Source organism: Nipponia nippon, unplaced genomic scaffold, assembly GCF_047370975.1.
Source record: "Nipponia nippon isolate SJK-2023a ecotype South Korea unplaced genomic scaffold, ASM4737097v1 scaffold_1, whole genome shotgun sequence".
NCBI classification, from domain to species: domain Eukaryota; kingdom Metazoa; phylum Chordata; class Aves; order Pelecaniformes; family Threskiornithidae; genus Nipponia; species Nipponia nippon.
The window spans coordinates 88,623,710-88,649,595 of NW_028262290.1; the positions used below are offsets into that span (position 1 = coordinate 88,623,710).

At 35.1% G+C, this 25,886-nt stretch overlaps 1 long non-coding RNA gene across 1 annotated transcript in view; it reads left to right on the forward strand.

Moving 5' to 3' along the window:
* Positions 1 to 25,538, forward strand: part of LOC148057457 (uncharacterized) — a 113,967-nt gene extending 88,429 nt beyond the window's left edge. The window contains exons 3-5 of the long non-coding RNA XR_015705578.1: positions 14,293 to 14,480; positions 21,401 to 21,485; positions 24,046 to 25,538. This is a non-coding gene — a long non-coding RNA (uncharacterized LOC148057457). The remainder of the gene's footprint in view (positions 1 to 14,292; positions 14,481 to 21,400; positions 21,486 to 24,045) is intronic.
* The last annotated feature ends 348 nt before the right edge of the window (positions 25,539 to 25,886 follow it).

The following is a 25,886-nucleotide window of genomic DNA, read 5'->3' on the forward strand; positions in this document are numbered from 1 at the left end:
TAGACCTGAGCTGTTTTCTTTTATATGTTAGTTTCTCTAGTTTAGGCAGAGCTCATCAAATGCCTAGGGCCTGCTGTTTAAACAGCTGTGCTATCCCACTACTGCACAGAGGTCACACATTGACATACATGTTTGCTATGGTCCCAACATTTAGAAGTTCTAGTGATAGTTATTGGTCTCAGTGTATCAGTTCGTTGTAAGCTTCCTTTATTTCCAGAAAGAAGTGTCATACAAAAGCTAATATAATGAAAGGCAGAGAAGAGAGGCATGTAGCAATTTTTTCATGTATATTCATTAACAATCTTAATACTTTAGTGAAATATATATAATGCTCTGAACAATTACTTTTAAATAAAATTTTAGAGTAGTAGGTTTCCCTGTGAATTGTTTTGTCTTATCACCTAGGGTTTTTCTAAAGTATGACTACTCTTCCACATTGTGCTGGTTTTGGCTGGGACAGAGTTAATTTTCTTCATAGTAGCTAGTATGGGGCTATGTTTTGGATTTGTGCTGAAAACAGTGTTGATAATACAGGGATGTTTTCATTGCTGCTGAGCAGTGCTTACACCGAGTCAAGGCCTTTTCTGTTTCTCACACTGCCCTGCTGGCAAGTAGGCTGGTGGTGCACAAGAAGTTGGGAGGGGACACAGCAAGGACAGCTGATCCCAACAGAGCAATATTCCATACCATATGACTGATATTCCATACCATGTGATGTCATGCTCAGCTTATAAAGCTAGGGGAAGAAGAAGGAAGGTGGGGACATTCACAGTGATGGTGTTTGTCTTCCCAAGTAACTGTTATGCATAATGGAGCCCTGCTTTCCTGGAGATGGCTGAACACCTGCCTGCCGATGGCAAGCAGTGAATGACTTCCTTTCTTTGCTTTGCTTGCGTGCACAGATTTTGCTTTACCTATTAAACTGTCTTTATCTGAATGCACAAGTTTTCTCACTTTTACTCTTCCGGTTTTCTTCCCCATCCCACTATGGGGGAGTGAGCAAGTGGCTGCGTGGTGCTTAGTTGCTGGCTGTAATTAAAACATGACGCACATATGTACATGTCTCTTTCCAGACTTTCTTCCAAAAGTATTAATGTTTCTATTCAATGCTTCTAGTATGACTGAGCTGTGACTTCCACTTTCACAGTTAAAAATCATCTCAGGTGTGGTGAATGGTGTACTTGGTTTGTATTTACTATAGAGTAATTAGTATTCAAGTCCATCTTATTCAATTAAAACACTACTGTGAATATTCTCATGTGATTTTTCTTAGCTCTTCTGGGTTACCATTTTTAATTCAAAATTCATAATTTAAAGAAAATAAATAGGTAAAGAAAATGGAAACAGTGCAATAAACAGAAAGAAGGAAATTAGATATTTTAGGAATGAGATGCTAGGATTTTTAATATTTTTCTGTAGTTTCCAAAAGACTTAACATGCTGCAACATTGATACTACTTAGCAATTTAATTGTCTTCATTGGACCATACAGGTAATTTGTAACTAGGTGTGACCATTAAGCACTCAGCGTGAATTAAGGAGACAGTATTTGGAATGAGGAGGACGTCTTGGTCTAATAGGTTTAGTTCTGATAGTCTGCTTGGCTTTCTGCACATATAATTGTCTGTGTACTGTCTGTCAAAGTGACAGGGCTAATGTCATTAGTTTCTTCATCTTACAGATAGCAGGCAGAAAGGCAATTTTAGTTGTGGGAAGAAACAGCCAAGTGTGTCTTTTTTTTTTTTGTCTTTTTTTTTTTTTTTTTCTCCCTGCCCTTGACTTTTGAGATCACCTTGTGCTCTTTAACAGCATTAAGTGCCAAGTGGGAGGGCACAGGCTGGACAAAGGATGTGGATGGGTTTCTGAAGTGTGTGGGTCATGACCCTGCCTAATGATGTAAGGAAGTAGTTTATGCAGTTAGGTAATGCCAGGTTGGCTGATCAAGATAGCAAGTAATGCACAAAGCTGAGACTAGACTACGAACCCAAACAATACTCTTTGGTAATCACGTAAAAGCTAGGTAGGAGCTAGGGAGACTTGGCTTACCATCCTAACTCTGTGAACTACATTAGAAAACCTAGGCAAAGATTTTATCTTTTTTTTTTTTTTTTTAAATATATATAGGTCACAGGGGACATACACATGATTCAGGCACAGATTCATCTTGCTGAAGTGAGGCAGTCAGGGTAGGAGATAAGTCACCCTAGGTCGTCCTCTAGTCAGTGAAGAGATCTAGGTACTGCCAGGCTGAGAACTATGGTGGGTGAATTGCTTTCTGCAGGTATTCTCTTGGCTGTTTCTAAAGTCTTAGGCAGGTTCGTTAGATGCCTTTAAACTAATTCAGAATCTTAAGTACAAGCTCAAGTTTTTTGTTTTTTGTTTTTTTTTTTTTTTAAATCACATTCTTTTTTTGCTAGGGCTAAAGACAGCTGTTTGCAAGGCAGCAGTAAAGAAGGTAAACAATGTTTAATGTCTTCATTAGTAACAGTTATAAAATATTTTAAGAAGTTATGAAAGACAAAAATCACATGAATGAAAAATGAACAAACTTATTTTTGGACTTGCCAGGAAGCTGTGTGGAAAGTTATATAAGTTAGAACAATTGAGGATATCCTGTTTTCTGCCAGCCTTCAAAGGGATCCATAAAGAATCACATATATGCTATCAAAAATATTTCTATTAAGTTGTCTTTTTTAGAAATTAAAATAAAAAAAAAATCTACCTATGGCTTTTAGAAGGATAAGATAAACAAATTCCCAGTTGTTTTAAATATTCTGAAATTAACTATGATAAAGGGTTCTATTCTGACCAAATAATCTTGTGTAGTCTAGAGAGCAGAAACCATGACCTCCAGACTTTCCTCAGAACATCCAGTAGGAAGTGAGGTTCGACTGGAACAGCAAAGGTAGAAGTGAACACCAAAGAAGAGTCAACCACCAGTTTTTTTTGAGGCAAGGCTAAAAGGAGGGGAAAGAGGCATAAACTCTGCTAAACTGGCTAGTCAAGGATGTCAAAGCTTGAGGCATGAGCCAAGGATAGCATGTGTTTGTAGGCAGAATTGCAGTTCCAATTTAACACTAAAAAAATGATATAGGCTGATGACTTTAAAAGATATAAAAGCAGACATTTAACTGTTTTTGTTTTTGTTTTTTTTCTTTTAGTAGCATTTTTTAGTAGATTGTAACAAGTGCTGTGTATCTATGGGCAGTTTAGCATAGCCAGATATAGGTAACTTTGCCTCTACAGATGCTCTGAAGCAGTAGAGTACAAACTTTTTTTTTTTTTTGCATAGGAGCCATTTAGATGCAGAAATACATGCATGTCCCTCTTATGAAAGTTATTTGTCAGAAAAAATATATGAATTATTTTGTATTGCAGAGTTTATAGGAATAAATGCATCATCATGGTTCAAATCTTGCAAATCTGTGTCACTGATATGACATAAATCTTGCAAATTTATGTCACTGATATGACATATGATACACTAGTGGTAATGTATTGTTAGATTTGTAACATCAATTTTATTACATCATTCAATATTACTTTTTATCTAGTACTTTTATTTATAATGTAAATTTAATTTAGCTTTAAAACAAGTATTAATTTATTGTGAAAGTCCTCAAAATATCCATAAAACCTTTCAGAACTGTTTCTTCCTTTCACAACTATCACCATGTTCACTTTTGAAGGTCAAGGATACTTTCAATACTTTTACAGGCCAGATGGTAATGCTTTCGCATTTGTACCTCAGACTTTCACGCTGTGCCTCATTCCCATTGAAATTAGAAGGAACTGGGCATCTTGGCATGAGTTCATAGTGTGCTAGTAAGGCACATATTAGAGAACAGAGATTGTTCTCTCTTCACATTAGTAATATCATTCCTATTTGTTTTGGTGCCTGTGCCAAAATACTGTGTTTCCCTTACAAAGAGTAAATTCCAAGCAGCTGTCCTTTGCCTTTTCAAACAGGGGAATACGACGAGCATGGAGAGAGAGAGAGAGAGAGTTTGGTATGACTCTAGTTTTATGTCGCTTTCAAAACTTAGTTTCAAAGACATTTTATTACTCAAATGTTTAGGCTTATACATCTTTGGACTAAGTCCAAATAATTAAATTATGTTTTAAATTTTGGCATTTCTTAGACTTTTTCATATTCTTATTCTTATGGTAGAATTTATATTTCCAAGTTGTATTAAAATGAAAAAATACTAGCATTTGAGTGGTTTTTATTTATTATTTATTTTGCAACTTCTTAGCTGCATTTGCTATAAGGCATAGCTGTAATACCAACGGTAATTTTAATCTTTTCCAGCTTTCAATCCTTGAAGGATAACAAAGCCAGGAGTGCAAAATTTACTATGGTGAAATCATCTCAGAAATACACAGATGAAATGCTTTAAAATTAACAGCTGTTGAAATGCAGTTCATAATTGATCACTAACATTTCCAGTCTCCTTTGACTGCATTTTGGTATATATTTTAAACAGACATTCAATTTTGTTTTTTATTATAGATGAGAATTCCATGAAGCTAGAAGACTTTGAAATATCTGATTTTAATAAGTCATGTTTTACCATTAGCATTCCATATTTTGTGGGACATTTTTATCATGTTCATTAAAAATCAGTCTGATTCTTCCACTTTTCAACTGTTGAGGCTCTTCATAAATCAATAGTTGCACTGGTATTTCTTGGAAATCAGCATGATTCCAGGTATGATTCAGACCCAGCATTGATCTTTATTGGTTCCAGGTACGTTTCCCTGGCTGCAGGTTCCAGGTGCCCTCTCCCCTAGTTGAGACCACCCTGCAATTGAATGTGATTCCCACCATGCTCAGTGACTCAGGGAAGGAGTTCAGCTGATAAAAGTCAAACTAGGCAGCATCCTTCTTTGCCTACCACCCTCACTGTTCTTGCCAAAATGCACATTAACTCAACAAAAACCACAGTAAGTTCTGCCCATTCTGCAGGAACTTTGTAGAGATTCCTAACTTTAGCTGTGTTACCTCAAAGCAACAGCAGAGAATGAATGAGAGTGCAGATCCCCATACTTTCCTCTATAGGAAATCAAGGCTGAACTTGTTATGTTTTAAGAAAAAGCCTGAAACAGGTCCAGGTCAAACCACTGTCTTACATCATTTTCCATTACACGTTGAATGTCACTTTAAAAAAACTCTGAATTCTACTTTACCTGGGACTTTACTTATTTGTATTACAGTATGCATTTGCTCATTTGTACAGACATTTACTTGTGGTTTGTTCTTTGTCTTGTTTTGTTTACTGGATCTTTAGAAAGTAATGATAGGGTACCTTTTAATAAATATGGTTCCTATCAGCATCTTGTTGTAAAAGTTCTACCTGCCGATTGATAAGCTGTGATACAAAATTGCTAATGTTAGCGGAGGTCTACCTTATGCTGGTATTTGGTATTATTTGTGCTACGATGGACTTACAGGACTTGTGCAAGCTAAATAAAGTTCTAGGAGTCTGCAAATACTGTACAAGTTGGGGAAAACTTTTTCAGATATTCTAAATAATGTTTAATTGTTAAAAACTTGTGTGACCGTGTGTTCAAGCCACATTTTAACTGAATCTTGAGTTTCCACTAAGACTTAGGAACAGAGTGGATTGATAGATCTGTTTTAGTATTAATGCTAGGTTATTCAACTATCCAACAATCCCAAAAGAGTTAACTGGTAGAGCCATGAATCCTGTGAAAAGCTTATGCCTTTCTGTGCCTAAATCCAAAATTGTTGTCTGTCGTGGTTTAACCCCAGCTCGCAACTAAGCACCACACGGCCGCTCGCTCACTCCCCCCCACCCCAGTGGGATGGGGGAGAGAATTGGAAGGGTGAAAGTCAGAAAACTCATGGGTTGAGATAAGAACAGTTTAATAATTGAAGTAAAATGAAATAGAATAGTCGTAGTAGTAATAATAATAATAATATAATAATACAATAATAATATACAAAGCAAGTGACACACGATACAATTGCTCACCACCCACTGACCAATGCCCAGCCCATTCCCAAGCAGCTATCGCTGCCCCCTGGCCAACTCCCCCCAGTTTATATACTGAGCATGATGTCATATGGTATGGCATAGCCCTTTGGCCAGTCTGGGTCAGCTGTCCCAGCTGTGCCCCCTCCCAGCTTCTTGTGCACCGGGCAGAGCATGGGAAGCTGAAAAGTCCTTGACTGCTGTAAGCACTACTCTAGCAACAACTAAAATATCAGTGTGTTATCAAAATTATTCTCATCCTAAATCCAAAACACAGCCCTATACCAGCTACTAGGAAGAAAAAATCAACTCTATCCCAGCTGAAACCAGGACATTGTCTGACACTGAGAAAGAATTGATTTAAAATTCCTTACTGAATAGATTAGAAAGTAACCCAAGTTGGATCCATATGTAGCCATATCTATTTTTATTCTAATTGTCCTCAAAGTTTGTTGTTTTTTTTTTTTTTTACCTCCCGTTAAAATGTAGCTATAATGGGTTCCATATTCAGGGACTGAGAAGCTATGTTTTTAATACTTTCAGTCTGATGCCAGTGTAATAACAGACAACATTCTAATAGTTCACTACACTGATTATCTATCTAGGGCAACAACTTGCATATAAAACTTATGAAATTACTGATGCTTTTAATGTAATGCGCTTAAAAATATACCAAAGTATATTAGCGTTACTCTAAATGCTTTATTCTGTGGGTAATGAAATTACATTTCAAAACTACAAAATACTTCACTAAACAGAATTTTTACTTTCCCAATGAACCCTCAGTTAAAGGTGAAAATCGATTGATACATACGAAGGCCTAGTTTTTATGTCAAGCATATCTCTAATAGAAGTGCTTATTGTGATGGCAGTAATGGTTTATGTACAAGCTTGTGTGCGCCTACGTGTGCAAATACATTCATTACAAACTTTTCTATTTTATTTTTGTTCTTCCACAGCTGTTACTACATAAATTTCTGCTACGGTAATGAAAAAGAAGTCACTGCCAAGTCAGCCTGGATCTGCAACTCTAAATTAGGCCCCTAAGGAATCACAGAATCACCACTTTAATTTTCAGAATTTCTATGGAAAGACACATAACAGTGTTCCTAGATCGTATCCCAATGCTTTGTAATGCCACGGTGATCAACCAGAGATAGCCATCCCATAAAATATAAAATCACTTCATCTTGTTTGACTTCCAAGTATTTAAAACTACAGTTGAGACAGAAATTACAAAAAGAAATGTTTGTGGTTATGTTTGGGATCATGCTGGTTAGCCACCTGCTAACCAATCTATCCCTCTTTAGTTGAAATATTTTCTTCTCCAGTAAAATATGTGTAAGCCTGAGGGCCCACCCGTATTTACCTTTGTTGGGTTATAACTTTGCTATATGGTGCACTCAGCTCGGGGAAAGAGAAACTGTTCTGCAGTGTACTCCGTCTCCCTTGTGGTAACCTACTGACTATGTAAGAGTCATCTGGGGAGTAGCAACTACTCATACTTATTTTGTAATATTATTTTATTCACACTTTTCTCTGTTATATGTGAACATTTAAAAAATGTTAACAAAAGTTTTTCATTTCATGAACTTGAAGTTAATGTAACCAGCCTCAGAAGTTTTGTACTTTTATAAGGCCAAGTGGTTTAGCATATCCTTTTTGTAGATCCTTCAAATTAAAAATATATCATAAATTCTGTCAACATAAAACACTTAATACCTGGATATGAGATATGCAATTATCTAATCACAAATGTCTTGTGCAAAGAATAGATGCAAAAAAAGCTTGTAAGCTATTGTAATGTTATGTTACTGGTTTTTTGGGGTTTTTTTGGCATCACAAACTTAGCTCTTTAATGCTTGGATTAATAACTCTCTGTTTCTGAGGTATTTTTACATTTTTTTCTCCCCAGTATTAGGTGAATAGCTCGCTCATAGTGAAATGCTTAAGATTTCTTTCATCACAGCAAGGGTATAATGAATGCTTAATAAATATTTAAAAGCTCCATCTGCCAGAGTAAACTAGCACAGGCAAAGCTTCCATGTCCTCTGGAGGTATTTAGCCCAATATATTCCACAGTGAGCCACTGCTCTAGGAAGGCATACCCTGGCTCTATACAGGAATAGACTGAGTTTTTTAAGGCAATCAGTGATGAATTACATGCTGCTTTGGCAATAAGGTCTTCATAGAGAACAGTTTTTCTTGGTAGTATGAATAAAGTAGCAAGATGAAAGAAATGATTTTTTTTTTTTTTCTCTGATTCTGTTGGTGTAAAGAAATATTGTCTGTGTAGTTAGCAGAGCAGATTATGGTGGTGGGGTTAAGTGAATCCAGGAATGAAATCTGAGGTTTCTAGAGAATGTTAAGCATATGAGTGGCACAACAGCTTCTTGAGAAATTTCTTATTGTGAAATAGCTAGCTCTGACAAATGATGTCTATATTTGTCACTTGGCATTCTTGTTCAAGCAGTATCTTTTATTCTTCAGTTTGTTCCTTGGGAGATCACGGAGGTGTGTGAAATCTTGAGTGTATTTGGAAGGATTAGACAATCAAACGGTAAAGTTATCATTCATATGAATATCATTCTTCACAGGATATATAAAATGTGAAATATACCAGGTGGCCCGGAGTGGAAAGAATCCACAGAGATGCTTTTTCCATCAGCAGGGGATGGTTGTTTTGCTTTCCAGAATGCCAATGAGTGCATCAGCAGTTGCTGCTCAAGCGGGTCTTCGTCAAAGCACCTTTAAAAACAGGGGGAAAATGGGAGGAGCTTTTTTTTTTGTGGAATTTTAAATGCCATAATAAAAATGTGCTTGTCCAGTTTCACATTATTCTACTTCACATTTGGATTGGATGTAGAAATAGTTAAGATAACTGCCAATACTCTTATATTAAAATCATAGTTCTACAATCAGCTGAACTAAATCTGAAGACCAGACTGACCTAGAGAGGAAAAAAAAAAGTACCTCTGAGTTGTAAAAGCTTAGTTTAAGATTTGATACCATGGAGATTTTTTTTTTACTTGCACTCTTTGATATGGCCTGGAGTTGGATGAAAAGCTTATTGACTGCATGATTCTCCATCTTTTAAAGTACTACATTCAATCAGGATTTTTTTGTCTGTCCTATTAATTAAGCAGAAGTGATAAATGGTATAGGTGGTGCACCCTTCATCCAGTCAATGATCTGAGGAAAGAAATATGTGAATAATTTTGAAATGTGTTGTAAACACTCATTTGTCTCTGGGTTTCCGTGACTGAAAGTATGGAGTGAAATCTGAGTAAGGAATAAAATACATTGTGCAAAATCATTTATTGCTAAACGTGGGCTTCATAAGCTTGATTTTTGTGTAGGAATAAGCAGTGGTTTATGAGAGTCACATTCAATCTTACAAATTACATGAGAAGTCTTTTAAAGGAAACTCCAGAGCTTACTCCAGCTGGCTTATTTTGGAACCTATTGTAGTCGATGAAAGTAGTTTGGTAATGCTCTGAATACTGCACAAGAATCACTAAAAAGTCAGCTGCCAAAATATCTTATATTGTGCATATTTTTTCAAAGCAATTATAGCTAAATCCTCCCCAAGTGATTCTGACAGATACATTGAAAAAGCATAAGCTTAATTCTTACTCTTTCTGCACTAATTCTTTGTGAAAGGTTTTCAAATATCTTAAAGAAAACTCTGAGTCAGAAACCCTTCAACTGCAGTCAAAAATCAGAGGAAATCTTAACACTTTAGTGAGATGTTTCCCTCATCCCACAGCGCTCCTCTCACACACGGAGCGGCAGAATAAAGATATTTTAAAGCCACTGTCAGTTCTGCCTCACCAAGAGATCCCTGCATGGTCAACATCCTCTAGGGAACTGTTAGGCACTGTTCAGAATACTTTTTAATGACTGAGGTTTCATTACAGCACTTTAACGTGGTTAAGAATGTGCAACTTTGGTTATGCTAAAATATTTATTGTCTCTTCAAGGTCTGTTTGTTTGTTTGTTTGTTTTTTTAACTTGATGCTCTGTAAGTATTCAGTTTATCTGAAAGAAGTAAGGACATTATCTTCTATGAAAATATTAATTGAAAGCTATTATTTTCATTGCAAAATTGTGATTATTTCCTCCAGTTAAGATGCAATAATTTTTATACTGCTGAGGTTTTTTCAGTTTCAGACCCTTGCCTGCATTTTCTGCTTTGGAATTAAAGCCCCGCAGAGTGAAAGTTGCCCAAGAAATCAAGACATTAGCAAAAGTTGCCATCTAAAGATAGTAGGGGACAGTGAATGTTTTTTTTTTTGATATATTACTCATACTCATAGAAGTTCATCCTTGTGATTGATTTGGCTCCTTTGCAACATACCAAGGAAGATTAAATACCTTGCACCTCCTAAATAAATTAAAAGGTTCAGAGATTCAATATTTTCCCTAACATTTAGTCATTTGAGACATCTATGGAACAGGTGGTAGAAAAATCTAGATCTGTCTTAACCTAGGGGGAAAAATCAAATGAAATTGGATTTAAAAGGTGTATCCAATAAACTAGTGGAGAATGATGTCATAAACTGGAGGCACTGGGGAATCAGTTCAGGGCCCACAACTCCTAAAAGCCTCAATGATAAAGAATGAGGGTAGTTATTTCTTTCAATTTAATCTTAATATGTGTATTTAGAAGGTGTTTGGAGAGTCTCCCACTTATAGATAGAAGAGATTATTGAAAGGAAAGCACAGACATTTACTTGATATGTCATAAAGTATTTTTTAAAATCACCTGAACAGTTCTCAGTGGGCCTGGAACTAGCTAAAGAATCTCTTGCTGTTGATTTTGGTTTTATTGAAGTTATTGAAATATTTTATAGTTATGAAAGTGATTGAACGGATACAGTCATAATATGATTAATTTATAACTATATAAATCTACTTACCCTAGGAAATTTAGTTCCTTTCTGGCATCAACAGCAGGAAATGTCTACGCTAGTGATTTCAGTCAAGTCAGGGTGTCAAAAGGTATGATTTCTGTTCTGCTGGAAGATGTATGGGTAATGTTGCACTGGGCAAACTTATATTTTGTCACCATAGGTATTGATTGGGTTCAGAGGCTGAAGTACAAGTGGTATTTTTCCACTTTCCTGTAACAAAGTTTAGTGTATAGAATATATTTGGATCAGTAACGTGAATGTTTCTAATGTAATACACCAGTAAAATGCTGTTCATGTATATGAGGTACTTATTAGGACTGTTACATAGATATGGCTGCATTTGCATTAGAGTGATCATACCGCACTATTAGTGTAGGATGGCCAGCTCAGCTGCTTGGTATGTGATACTAATAATTTTATAGCTGTGGCTATAAATTCACAAACTGATTGTAACCTGTTCTCCACTGCCATCTCTATTCAACAAATACCTAGCTATTGTTCAAATGTGAGTACAGAAGCAATCTCTAGAAGTTTTTGTTTTGACGAGATGTTTTAATTTTTTCCTTATAGATCAAAAGACATGGATTTGTGACTTGATATAACATTTTAAAATTATTAAGGTCAGACTGTTTTTAAAATGAAGTAATTATTTTTTGTGTGGGACATAAAATTCTTTGCACTTCTATAGGTTTCAGACATCAAAAATTCAGTGCATGTGCTATATGATACTGTCTGTTAACAGTGATATTTCACAATATACATGAATTAAGAAATCCTTTTTAGTAGTTCGATGAGCCAGCTAACTTCGTTCTTTTAATATACTTTCTGAAGTTCACATCAAGGGCTCATACATCTGAGGAATTTATTAATGTTACATGCAGAAGTGAAAGCTCTTCTCACTCTTTAATTAACCAAGTATGAATATAAAGTTTTAGACATTAGATTTGTGATGTTCTTGTTTTCTGTACACAGTTTATGAAATGCAACTGCAACTCTGCTCCAGGCCAAAGTCTGTCTCAGTAACTCATCTTCATGAATGACAACTGGAAATGCCAAGGAAAACCACAGAAGAAACAGTTAATGCAAGACTACATGTGTCTGGCAATCAGTAGTTTATCAGGGGATTCCTGAGCTATACATTTCATATGAGCTATTATTCTCAATATTCATTTTTGATGTTTTGTGTATTTACCTAATCCCTTTCTGATGTTCTTTATCTTGGTAGTTTTCACAAGAAATACCTAGAAGGATATCAACACAGTTAATAATTTCTTTTCATTGTGAAAATTGTCCATTTATTTCAGTCCTTTGCTTTCTATCTTTTAAATCAGTATTCATTTAGAAGTTGACTTTCTTTTATGTCTTACAACACTTTAATTACTTAATTTGTCTTGGTGAGGTATCTCATCAAAATCTTTCAGAAGACCAAGCATGTTATATCAACTCCATAACCCAAATGAAAATGATTGTTGGAACACTGGAAGAAATACACTGTGAAGTGTTGCATCCCTACATTACCTCCTCATAGTATGGTAGAACTCTGTTGGTTACCTAGGACGTCTGTACTAACTGTTATAACTCCTATCAGATAGGTTGGTGTGGAAATTAGGTTTTCATACCTGCATTTGGCAGGTTCACCTCTGAAACTATGCTTACATACCAATGATGTGGTATTTGACATCTTTCATTCCTCTGACACTGAGTTTGCTTTACACATAGGAATTGATATTTAACCAGGTGTTATGAGTGAACACAGACATCAAATTCTGAAGAACTGTCTGATCCTGTTGACTTACTGTCGTTCAATTTATTGAGTTTTGTTTTGTATTTTGTATGGGTTTTAGTTGTTTTAAAATCTGAGCCTTTTATCTGACAGTGGATCCCTTATCCAGCTTTGGTGTGAGAACTGTCTTACCATCACTAGGAATACCAATACCAGTAACTAGTTTAGCCTTTCTGCAATAGCCTTAGTCTCACTGATGGGTGCTTTTACCTCTTGATCATCTATCAGCTCTTCTGGCTTTCTGTTTTATAGATTCCAATATGGGATACTTTTATTATTGAAAGCATAAAAACTGGTAAGCTGCTCCTTAGGCTTTGGTCTATCCTGTTCTGATATTATATGTGAATTGTTAGCGATTAAGTTGTTAACTATTTTCCTTTCCTATATTTCCTTGAGTATATCTTTCTGATATCTAGTAGTGTCATCTTTAACTTTTTGAAGTGGTACAGGAGAAGCATGAGTCAATACCTGTGTCTAGGTATTACATCTTTAAATGATCTCCATGTCATCTGCAGGCATTTTACATATTTAACTGCTCATTTTTTTATTTATTTCTGAGTTACTTTTTTGTGTAGTTTTTTTTAAGTGCTAAGGACTGAATGACTGAGTGCTTTGTGAACTTTGTTATTTCACATAGCAAGCAAGCAAGTCTTCATGTAGTTCCTGATGACACCTTTCATGTCTGTGCTCTTAATAACTAGATTCCCAGTAATGTCTGTCTCTCATCTTATTGTCTGGTACCCTTGTCTTCACAAGAGTATGCCTGGAGCAAGAGGCTGTAGGATATATCAATATTCTGATATCAAAACCTGTTTTACCTTTTAGATCTCATGTTAACCTCAGTCAGACTGGAATTAAGTTTAGAGTCAATGTTGAACATTTCAGAATTCATATCCATAATATTTAATATCTAGGATATTGTACCATTTTGGCTTCAATGGTCATGCAGTTCACTCTGTCTCTGACATAGAAAGGTGAATGAACTTTGTAGAAAGGACAGAGGGATACTTTACTGACAATGTTTGAATATAATTTGAGTTCTAAAGGTATAGGTACAGTTAAATGTTCTCAGAAAAATAAATAAATTACCAGCTGCTAGATATGACTATGATTGAGCCTGTGATAAAGTCAAAATAAAGTGGGTTTATTGAACCAATATCACTTGGTCACAGCTGGTCTGGTCTAGGGTGTCTATAAGCTCAAATACTGTTGTTCAAGGGACAGACAGGGTCAAAACTACAGTAATGTTGCAATGTTTGATCATATGCCCATAGCTGCATAGCTAAAGGTTTTCTAAAGCCCCAAAGGAGCATGATTTACAACTGCTATGTTTATGGTTGCTTTTTTTAACAACTTTCATTGGCAATGGGTTCCATGATTTAATCACAATATGAAAAACATATACTTTTATCGGTGGACCATGTGTCATCTTTTCACATAGTTGAATGTTTCTTTGTCTTAGGCAGAGGGAACACAAACTCTTGCTCTGAATTATTTTACCATTCTTTATGCCAGCTACATTTACTAAGTCTCCTCTTTCATCCATTTCTTTAGCATAACCAATCCTTGTATTTTTCAATCTTTTTTTTTCTCAGATCCTGGACCATTTCTATAACTTTTCACTGAATGTTTTATTAAGTTTTGCGCCCTTTTAAAGAGCTGTATGAACACTGTATGATTAAATCTCAAGAAACTACTGCAAGTTAAATAGGGGAAAGATATCCTCATCTGATGGGGAAGCCACACAACCTGGAAAGAAACACATGAGTCAACAAAAGTTCAGGTACAAAAATATCTAACCCTGTGTCATATCTGCCAGATATCCCTCACTTTTGTGAGATTTAGTCTAGATGCCTTGCTTAGTCAAAAGCTCCTCTGTTAGGAACCTGCCTCTTTCCAGCGACTACCTAAATTCATAGATTAGGAACCTCATATCCTTAAATTAAAGGCCTAAAATCAGATGACCTGAATCTCTCTTTCCAGAGAGACTAGTAAAAGTTTTTGCTAAGGTACTCAAATCAGTAGTTGGATACCTTTAAAATTCTAGCTTTTATTTGCTTAAGATTAAATAGGGCACCTGAAGCCAATTAGGAAATCAAATCCAGGTTGTCTTTGTTCAAAGCTAGCATTGCAATAACTATTCCATTTCTCCATCCCATTGAATACGTAAATTCGAGGATTCCTATTCTGGCTTTCATTTTTGCTGTATTATTTAATTATGTAGAGGGAAATATAAACAACAGTGACTTTTCAAAAATAGTAATTTTATTCACACAATTACAGATAGATAATGCACATAGCTTCTTTGTACTAATGCCCTATTCATTGAAAAGATTTGAAAAAACTGTTTAATTATTATTATGGATTTTTTGTCCTTTTCTCTCTTTGTGCATACAACTTCTCTTCCTCTCATGTAATGTTTTTCATTTTGGGACCCTCACTTCTGTGGAATCCATGTAAATCACTTTTTTTTTTTAATAAAGAATGGTTTCCACAGAGGAAGGAAAATAAACCAAAAACATTTGTACTTATCTTAATATTCATAAACACTTAATTTGCTTTTCTCCCCAAATCTATTTCTGGGCCTAATTAAAGTTGCAATGTCCCCTCTAAGCTGTTAAATTCCTTACAGTCTCTTTTTAGTCCTGATGTGCCATTTCATTGACATTTTGGAATTAGTTCAGAGATCACAACTGCCAAAGCTCTTTGATCACACAGAGCTGGCCCTCCCGCTACTGTTGCTGTTCAGAGCATTCATAGCTACAGCTGCTCAAAATGAGATCAGCCAGCTTACTCTCTGGGCTCTCCGCAAGCTTGCTCCTGTAGCTGCTGTACTTCCACCTGCTCTACGCTGAGTAAAGCATTTGTATTGCATGAATACACAAGGACCAAAAGAGTACCAAATGAGGTGCCCTGGCTCTTGCCTTCAGCCCAGTGCAGCTCCATTGACCAATTCAGCACCCAGCTGGCAGCACCATGTAACCGTCAATGTCTGAGTCCCCTTTCCATCCGGCAGCTGGGCACAGGGGGAATCTGTTCCATTACTGATTTACTGTTATATATTTAGTAAAAAGACACTGCTTTGTGTCCATTCTACAGCTCCTTTTTCCTGTCTCGCATAAGAACATTTTTCATTGACATTAATAGCTTACATATGATAAATAAATGATTAATTGACATCCTAAGCCTGTTTTGCACTTGAGTTATATTTATTTATGGAGTGGAATTTGTTACTGATGGTAATAAGTAAATTAGTACATGCTTGTTAAATGATGATCATGTATAAGTATACGGAAACCTACTATCTCCTGAATTTAACAAAACAGTTATTGAACAATCTAACAACCATATGTAAATTATCTAAAAATATACCCTTAATATAAAATGAAACCAAACATTACATTGAAAGTTTTATAGTAAATTTCTGTAATTAGATTTTTATGGTGTGATTTATATTTCGTACACTCCTGACACTTTTTCCCCCTAAATTTCAGCCTCTATAACAGTGTTAAAAGAAACAAACAGCAGAGTTTGGAGTAAAATTGTACTAAATATACTACATGATGTAGGTATATTTGAAACATCTGTAGTACTAATGGTTCAGCTGCTTCACAAGCAGTTACTCGCATCCTTCGATGTAGCCTGTTATCATCCAGTACTGATACTTAGCCCACAACATGCTTGTGCTAGTTAATTTGTTTGCTTTGTATGAATTTAATGCTATGGGCTATGAACAATAGCAGGGGCCCAGCAGTGTTAGTGTGCAATTTATGAAAGGCTCTCTAACCACTATCTCAGGAACTTCAAATTCCTATATGTGCTATTTCTACTATTCTCTCTTTCAAATATTTATATTAACAGTTCATCTAATAATTTCAACTCACATTTTGGTAACTCGTTATTTCTTGTATAGGTATTTTAACTTTCTACTTTAATTTCTCAAAAGAGCTTAAGAATGCATCAAGTACAGACTCTGCAATTGTTTCCAGCATGCAGTGATAGAATATTGCCATGCATGAGATATATTTCATATATCTGATGATTCCGTGTGTCCTTATTTATTTTTTTTTTGTCACAGCTATTTTCCTGTTTTCCCTCTGCACTCCTAACCTGGCCTCTTTTTTTTTTTTTTTTTCCTACTGGCTCCTTTTACACTCTCTAAATGTGCTCCAAATCTAAGAGTAGTCCATGTTTAACTAATCTGTGAGGACATAAGCAATGATGATTATTGTGTTAGACTTGTCTTTATTTCTCTGTACACGCTTTACTTCAGAGCAATACCAAACCAACTGGCAGGGCTCAATGTTGGTCAGTGAGAAGCTTGTTTGTCATATTTATTTCAAAGAGTAAAGAAATATCCTAAATTTATTATTAGGATCAATTTTTCAGAGTGAGGCTATCTAAGGGATGGCCTCTTAGTTCCCTTAAATCTGCATTAAAGAGCCATTCAAGTTCATCTATAAGGTATAAAATGGGCAAGAAAGAAGTCAAAGTTGTTAAGAATAATTTAGACAACTCATACAAATATGTTTGATAGATATATATGACATAAGTGACTGGAATTTCTCATTGACACTTAATAAGCCACCTTCTTTGTATAAAGCATCTGTATCTCACCTTTTGATAAGCCCTTCAAAAGAAAAGCATAGATTCTTGTCTCTGATGTAGGTAAGGGCTTCAGGGTTGCATTTGAATTTGCATGATGCTATATTCACTTTATATTTCCATTATGAGGATTTTGAGGTAGTTTGTTTGCTATGCTCCCTATCTAAATGACATCACAATTTGATTAGAAAATCTCACTGCATTTCTTTGGTGCAGTGCATGCAAGGAAATGAAGGCATCTTAACCAAGTAACCAAAATAAGCAACCTTTAGTAAGCAATCAAAATCCCAGAAGATGGAATATATATTAAAAAAATATTTCTGTATGGAGAACTCTTCTGCTGTTTTGGTTGCTATTTGACTGGTTGGGTGGGTTTTGGTGTTTTGTTTTGGGAGGGGTGACAAAGTAAGAGAAGAAAATTTTGTAAAATCAGAGAATGAAAGCTGAAAAGTGTGCAGGAGGTGTGTTTCTCACCATGTCAATTGCCTGCCTACTAATATTTGTAGTTGTCAGCTTCCAGTAGCAGCTGGTGAAGGAGAAGGCTGTGTCGCCAGGCGGGCTGCTGCACCCATAGCCTTGTAGCATGGGTAACCAATGCAAGGGACTGTTCGTACGCAGAGGTTTCATCCACAAAACTACATCTTTGCTTTATAAAATGGGGAGGGATGGTTTAAAAGTTCCGTCATCTGTGAGGGAAGTAGCACCTCCATTTATTGCAACAAAAATCAGAAGAAATTGAATGGGACGAAAGGCCTATGCTGGGAAATGGTTTATTAATAATGGGGAAGAGAAAGGAAGAGAAAAATACTGAAGACTGAAAGAAGGAAACTTTTTAGCAGTGAAATAGGGACACTTTAGCTTTGACTCAAAAAGGCGTCCATAAGAATATAATTATGTAAATGTCAAGAAGGCTAGAAGTGGTTTTAATGTTGTACATTAAGATATATATTAATAATATGATGGAATTAGGAACAGAAAAGCCTATACTAAATATCATGAAAAACATTCTGACAGGAAGATACATTAGCCTGTGGACTAGTTTTCCACAGGGAAGCCATCACTTAAGGGCTTTTTCTTCCATCAGTAAGTTCCCCGGTTCTATGAAGATTCATATTCAGCTCTTCATGTCCAAATGGCAAATTAAGCAAGAGAGATAATTTAAGCAGGTCCCTAAGTCCCTCAGTAATTTTAAGGAAATTCAGTTACATCCTCTTATCAAAATATCCCTTGCTGGGGTTAAGAATAGACCCCTCTCTATATATTTTATCAAGTTATGTTTAAAAAATAATTTTATCTAATTAAAAAGTGCAGATCTTTCTCCAAGTTTTGATCTCAGTCTTTTTGTAATTTTTCTGTCACGGACTTTGTCCTTCTGCAAAATTCTGGGGTTTTTGGTTGTATCTGGGGTAAAGAGGTGCACAAAATGCTTTAAGTTTGAAATACTGTGTAAAGTGCATGTTGCATGGACTTTCAGAGTTTTGGGTTCAAAAGAAAAGCTACTCATTTCACTGCAGATGCACAACTGCATTTCCAGGTTGACAGTATCGGTGATCTGTGTGAGGCAGAAGGCAAACTGAGCCTCAAGTCTGATATCATATCTGAGCTCTAGTCTTGGAGACTGTGAGGTCTCTGTTTCCGTTATTATGATTAAAACATTGGCCTTTGAAGTAATGGGGCATACCTGGAGGTACGGAAACCTCAGGGTAAAAAGTAGACCTTTGCCAGAAATTTAAGAGTTTTGAACATCAACTCATCCTCTTTTCATTCTTTTCGTGGGATTTTCCTTTTTTTTTTTTTTTGCTTACCTTTTTGATGAATGATTTTTACTCATTGTTTCAGTTTTCAAATAAAGCATGAGGAATATTTAGTTATTTTTAATTTTTTTATGTCACTTTTATTAGCATTGTTGTTTGGGTTTTGGGGAAGACAATTTTTAAGATCTATTATTCTTTTCACTGCAACTATGAGAGGAAGGATATTCTAGTGTGCTGGCCTTGGTCTGGAAAATGAGGATTTAATTCACTTCTCAGCCATAAGTTATCTATATGGGATTAGGCAGCTTGAGATACAAAAAGATTTTTTCAGTAATATGCACAAGGACTAAAAGGTGGAAGACAACACTTTGAGAAAGACCTTAAGCACAAAGAGGAATATAACATGATATACCTTTTTGGATGTTCACCCCATGTTCTATGACATCTTGAGTAACTTACTCAAATCTCACTTTATTTATTTAATAAAGATATTTGATGACTATTTTCATCCACCGAACTTGTACTGTAGAACAATCTGACATGCCACTGTAGCAACTAAAATAGAGAAAAATAAATATATTGACTTACGTTTTCTCTTTAATTAGACAATTGCAAAATTGCGCATGTTTTGCTGAAGAGGAATGTTGTATTTCGTACCGTTGGTGAATTTTGTGGTTTTGTAACAACAACATTTTGTTACTCTGACAGACAGATTGTTGGTTTTCATACTGATGCCAAGTATTTTAATTACTTTTTGCTCAGTTTATTGTAAAAAAATATGGGTCTCATCTTTTAGATTGTTTTGAGTGCACTAGGTTTTCTGCTAAAAAGATATTTCCTACAGCAATGACTGTGGATATTAGTTTCTAAACTATTGATTAAACAGTACAACAAATTCTCACACTAAAGCATTATATATATATTGTGTGTGTGTGTCTCCTTTAATTGCCTTGTTTAATTTATTTTGTTTTAGCAATCCAGAAGGTACTTTATACATTCCTATGTGTCCACATAGAGCTTTCACTGTGTAGTGTGTACTACCATTTAAATGAAATGATAAATATTAAGCCAAATAAACAAGTTTAACTTCTCTGAAGAACTGAATTGCATTCAACTGCAGGCATTGTGAGAGTTTTAGCTGAACTTTTTCTCATCAATAAGTCTGCAATCCTCTGCTAAGAAGCTTTGCCTCTGAAACCCTCTTGGGGTTTACTAAATGAATTTAAAGCAATACAGATACCTTCCAAATCCCATAACAGAACTCACAAGTAAGCCAAATAAGGTGGAAAAAAAATCTGTAAGTAGGGAAAGGCAGGTCTTGTTGAATTAATGAAAACTGAAAAAAATGAAATCTCTGGTTGCTTTTAGCCTGACTTGATAACAGTCTCTGAACAAGTAACTTAGAAAAGACAATAGAAAGTGGGTTGACCAACTGTAAAATGTTGGCCAACTACAATAAAATAAGCAATACAATTACTTTTAAAAAAAATTTAAGGTAGCAAACTGTGAAATGAGGTGCTTTAACCTGGAAGCAAACCATAAGGTCCAACAAAAACCAAGTATAAAAAAAAAAAAAAAGATGCTTAAATGCTTGTGATTCCTTTACTGAAAACTAGATCACCACTTTCCTTACTGCCACTGCATATAACCTATAAAGGAAATGTGAACTAAACTTCAAAACTTAATACACTGAAATGTAGGAGTGGGACCCAGAATCCAAAGCCATATTTGAATCTGGGATGTACAATTGGGCCTTTTTTATTTAGTAATACATAAAACTGTATTGAAAAAGTTTCATTGTTGACCTCTGGACACCAAAGACCCTTAAGAACACTGAGAACGTCAGTCTATTCTTGTAGCATCTGGGAGATAAATATTTTAAAAAATAAATGATATCTTAAAGTCTGTGGTGAAAAAGATAAAGAAATAGACTGATACTGATATAATCAGATAACTTATAGTGAATTCTCTGTCCATCTATTGATTGCGTCTAATTGTCCACCTAGATGTGCATACCTTGGTTATCCTGACCAGATATTGTAAAGAGCTGGGGAAAGGGAATCCAGAGTTTAAAGTAACAGAATCATTAGAAACAGAAACAAATAAGTTCAGTAAGAATGCAGAGCACACACTGTGTTTCATGAGCTATCCCATCAGTACCAGAAACTTTAGTTATGTGTATTCTACCAAAGCAATGTAGTAGTACACAAATAAGATATATTCTCCCACTTGTTTTTTGTTCATCATACATTACGGAGTAGGAAGAATACCTTTGATTAATTAAGTTGTATTTGAAAGGATAGATTCATTTAAATATAAATGTAAAATTTAATGTTTCTTCTAGGAACATTACTGAGAATTTTTCACCTGGGCCACTTCTTGTTTGGGTCTGGTTCCTTATGATGTTTTTGCAGTGCTTAACGGAACTGGTAAGTTTTTGCTGAGAACACAGGAAAAAAATGCAATGTTCATGTTGGTTATATATACAGTGGACCTCATTTCTACAGAGTAGGAGGTCCTCTCTTAAATGTGAGTCAGCAATAAATGAAACTCAAAAGGTTATATTCATTGCTCATTTTAACTTTCTCCCTTTTTTTTTTTTTTAATTTTGATTTTAAACCCAAGTTGTTGATGCTGAATTCTAATCAAAGATGAACTTAGTATTCAGATAGGTTACCAAATATACCTCCCATTTCTGTAAGTTTCAAATGTTCTCCCTTTATACCCCTTTGCCTTGACGATATTTCCCAACAAGACAAGCTTTTACAGAATGATCAGCATTTTTCTGGACATATTTAATATTTATTGGATAAAATCAACTACCTTCCCAAAGCCAATGTTTAAGTTTTAGCCACTTAAACAGAAGCATTCCTGAAAAGTAAAGCTTCCTGTTCTTGTAAGATAATAAAACAAGAGGATAAAGTATTTGTGCTTGCTGTTGGTCTAGAGGTAGTTTGCAAGGTAAGACTTTGTCCAAAAGCAAGATTATATCATAATTTAAAATGGGGTCTTTTAGAAAATTACTGCTGTTGCCAATCCTGCACTAAGTTTCTATGTTTATGTAGCTATTTAAACAGTTTTGACCTTCAGAAATTGGATTATGAGTAATTTCTGATTTTATTTTTCTTACAAATGAAAATGTATTACTGTTCAATTTCCCAAGTGTCCAAAATCATTATTCTCAGATTTGTTTCTCTATTAATATGAGTCTCATACTTTTTGCCTTTTGGACTGTACCTGCTAAATACTTTGTTTTCTGTGTTCAAGGAAATATTTAAAATCCCCTGAAAAACTTGTCTTTTTGCTGTTGATCTTGATCAGAATTTTCTAGTGGGTCTACTATTAAACCATGTAATTGACTGCAAGGTTTTTGTTGTTTTTTGTTGTTTGTTGTGGGTTTTTTTGAGGAGGGAATTCTTATAGTTCCTTTTTCTCTTTGTTCACTCTCTAAAATTAGTTTAAAAAGACTGTGGTTTTCTTGGTTTGCTGATGCAGATGGATTTGTTTTGTCTTCTGTGACACTCAAAAGCCTTAAGGAAATACTCACATTCTTTTTTCATTTGTTTTTGGATATCAGGTGACATTATTATTAATAGTATTTCAGTATCATTTCAAACTATATAAAAATAATGGAATTGAGCCTTTGATTTCTTAATTATAGCAACCTTATAAACTTGGCATTTTATTTAACATATTATGAATCACTGTTCTCCTGTCCTTTGATTAGTTGGCTAACAACCATAAAGCAATGTCAAAACAAATTTTTCTGTAAATTATCTGGCAATTACATTTTAACTTATCAGAAGACTAAAATAATTATCATTTTAAAACATTTCAACAGCACTTTTGGCAGATAATATTATATGTCTCCTTCAATTAGACAGTACTTAATGTAAAGAACAAGCAAAATCCTAGATGCAGCATTTATTTATATATATTTCCTCTAATTGTAGTGAACAAAAGCCTTGTGTAACATAAACACAGGCTTGAGTTTAATGTGAATTAGCAGTGCTCTGAAAGGTGGAAGGAGGCTGATAGGAAGAGCTGACAAGTATGAAAGTAAGATGGAAGAGCTGAAGAGATTTAATTTCCTTGCAAATAATTACCCCCAAGCTGTGTAAACTTGCTTAAAAAATCAAACCAACAAACAAAAACCCAAATTTATCATTTCACCATAAGTGACAATAACTGAAGTCCATATATTTACACAGGCTAGCAGCCATGGGAAGACATCTCTGACTAGCCTTGCCCTCATCAGCACCAACAGCAGTAAACATCTCTTTTTACCAGCTTGTATCCTTTATGAATCCAAATACTTTAAAGGAATATATAGAATATAGGTTTAGACTTGCTTATGATCCCACTGTATAGTAATGTCTCCTTTCTTGGAGACTCTTAACTCCAAGTTCATGACTCTGAGCAGGAAAAAGATTCACTCTGGTCCATTGCTTACAATATTGGTTATACAGCAATGCATGTGGAAGGCACCTGTGTTTTTTCTTTGTTATAACAAAGGTTTGCTTCTATTATACATCTAATGTCAACCAGTTAGACTAAGTAACAAACATACCTTGCACTTATTTTGAGATGTTTCCCTCATGTCTTCAGGCCTTGTCAAATAGATTCCCTCTTTTTTTTTTCTTTGTAATTTAGGTGTGTACATGTACATCCTTATACAATTTTTAATAAAGAGAAATAAATAGTATGTATAGACAAATACGTATTTGGATAAATATATATTTCCATACATATGTTATAAACTGCTGCTTGACAGACAACAAAAAGATACACTAAGAGATGGTTTGCAGATTCTGACTCGAAGCACTGAATGGTGAATAAGTATTGCCAAGAGTTTAAGAATGTCATAACTTTGTCCAGAACATACAGTTAAATTAAAATTGGCCAGTTCCGGGGTCAGTTATGGAAATGTGGGCCTGAATTATATTTGACTACAGGATATAAACATATTGTTTAACCATTATGTTTGAGATTTTTTAACAGAAAATAAATCTTAGTGTTGGGAGGAAGTTCCTAACATCCCTGACTCTAAGTCACCAGTTGCTGCCTACTGGAGAAATGTCTCACCACAAGAGAGATCTCACAAGAAGTGTCTCACCACTGCAAATTTCTTCCTGAGATGCTGAACCCTGAGCCATAGCCAAACAGGAAAACAGACTCTGGAATTCTTTTTATTGGGCAATTTAGAAACAGAAAACAGTATACTGAAGCAGCTCCTACTTAATATGGAATATGTAAAATTCTGGTGAAGTGCAGGATTTTTATTTGAAGATATTAAATACAAAGAACTTGCAGTCCAATACAATAATCACCAAAAGAAGGAAAACAGGAAATTATGGAACCTGAAGGCAACAGCATTTCTTCAAAAAAACCTCCATCAAGATGTATGTTGAAATGCAGTGGGGGATTCCCCTCTGATTTAATGTCAGAAGAGCTTGTCATGTGATATACATTTGCAACTGTTGACAAATGCAACAGATTAAATTATCTCTGTTTTGTTAAGTTTCCAGAAAGAAGAGAGAACTAGAATAAATTTTATATTAATTAGTCTTCACCTCTTTTATCATATCCATGCAAAAATTATGCAATATAAGACTTGAGTCTTGTTTGTTTGTTTGTTTTGTCTACAAAACAAAAGCAATTTTTGTAAAGGCCTTGGGGGTAAGCTGGTTAGGTAGAAAACATGGTACATGTAGAAAGACTTCACAACTGATACTTGAAATCATTAGATTTATTCTGTTAGATTGCTAGAATAATGAGAAGGTAAGTTAGACCATTGCTTGCAATGTTTGTTGTACCTCAGAAAAGCTGTGTAAGACATCTGTACTCGTCTTTTGTGTGAGAAAAGATATTTGAGTTAATATCTAGGCTAGAAATGTTGAATTAATTTTTTTAACGAGTCACCTTGTTAGAACAGCAGTGAATTACATTTATGTTTATTTTCAGTTACTCTGCTAGTTCCCTTCCTCTTTCACATTTCCTGGCTTTAACATTAAATGATATTTTTTGTTTAGCATAAACTGATTTCTGCTAAGAGAAAAAGAAAATAAAATACAGGAAGTGAGAGAAATGTTAAGTTTCAACTCTGTGCGTGTTTGGGATGTACTAGAGACATAATTGGGGCACAAATCATCAAACTGTTCTGCTGCTTAACACTGCAGCTGCTTTCTTATTTCTGTCTCTTGGTGAAATATTGACTTGTCTTGCTGCGATGCTATAGATAGTTCCAAAATCCTTGTGAAATCCAGCTTTCTTCAGTTTAATTACTCACTGCTAGTAGATTAAGTTGACTGGCTTTGGTTTGCAGCTACAGGCTCTTGTTTTTTGTAATTGTATGTCCATGAGAGCCTGGGGTATAATTGCCTGGGGTGCCAAATTGCTCAGCTCCTAAATGCTTACATTAGCAACACTTTTTGTCCCTGTCTTGTTTTCAGCACGTTGATTTCACTTTTTTCTCCACTCCACCTCTCTCCCCGCCCCCCCCCCCTCCCCCCCCGCCAGTTACTCCTAATATTCAGTAGTGTGACTGAAAGGAGAATGAAATCTGCACTGAAAATAGAATAATGAGCACATATCTGATACAATCAAAGCAATGTCTGGACACATTTCCATCACATTCTGTTATAAATCAAAAAAACACTGTATATGTTTCATCCCAAAGATAATTAAAGTCTGGTCATATAATTTAGCAGATCTGTTGGAAAAAATACAGTCATTGAAGATTAAAGATAACCATATCTTTAAATAGTCCTGGTTGTGATACATTGGGAAGAATACATGGGGTATGGTCTTTAGAGAAGTACATATAAAAG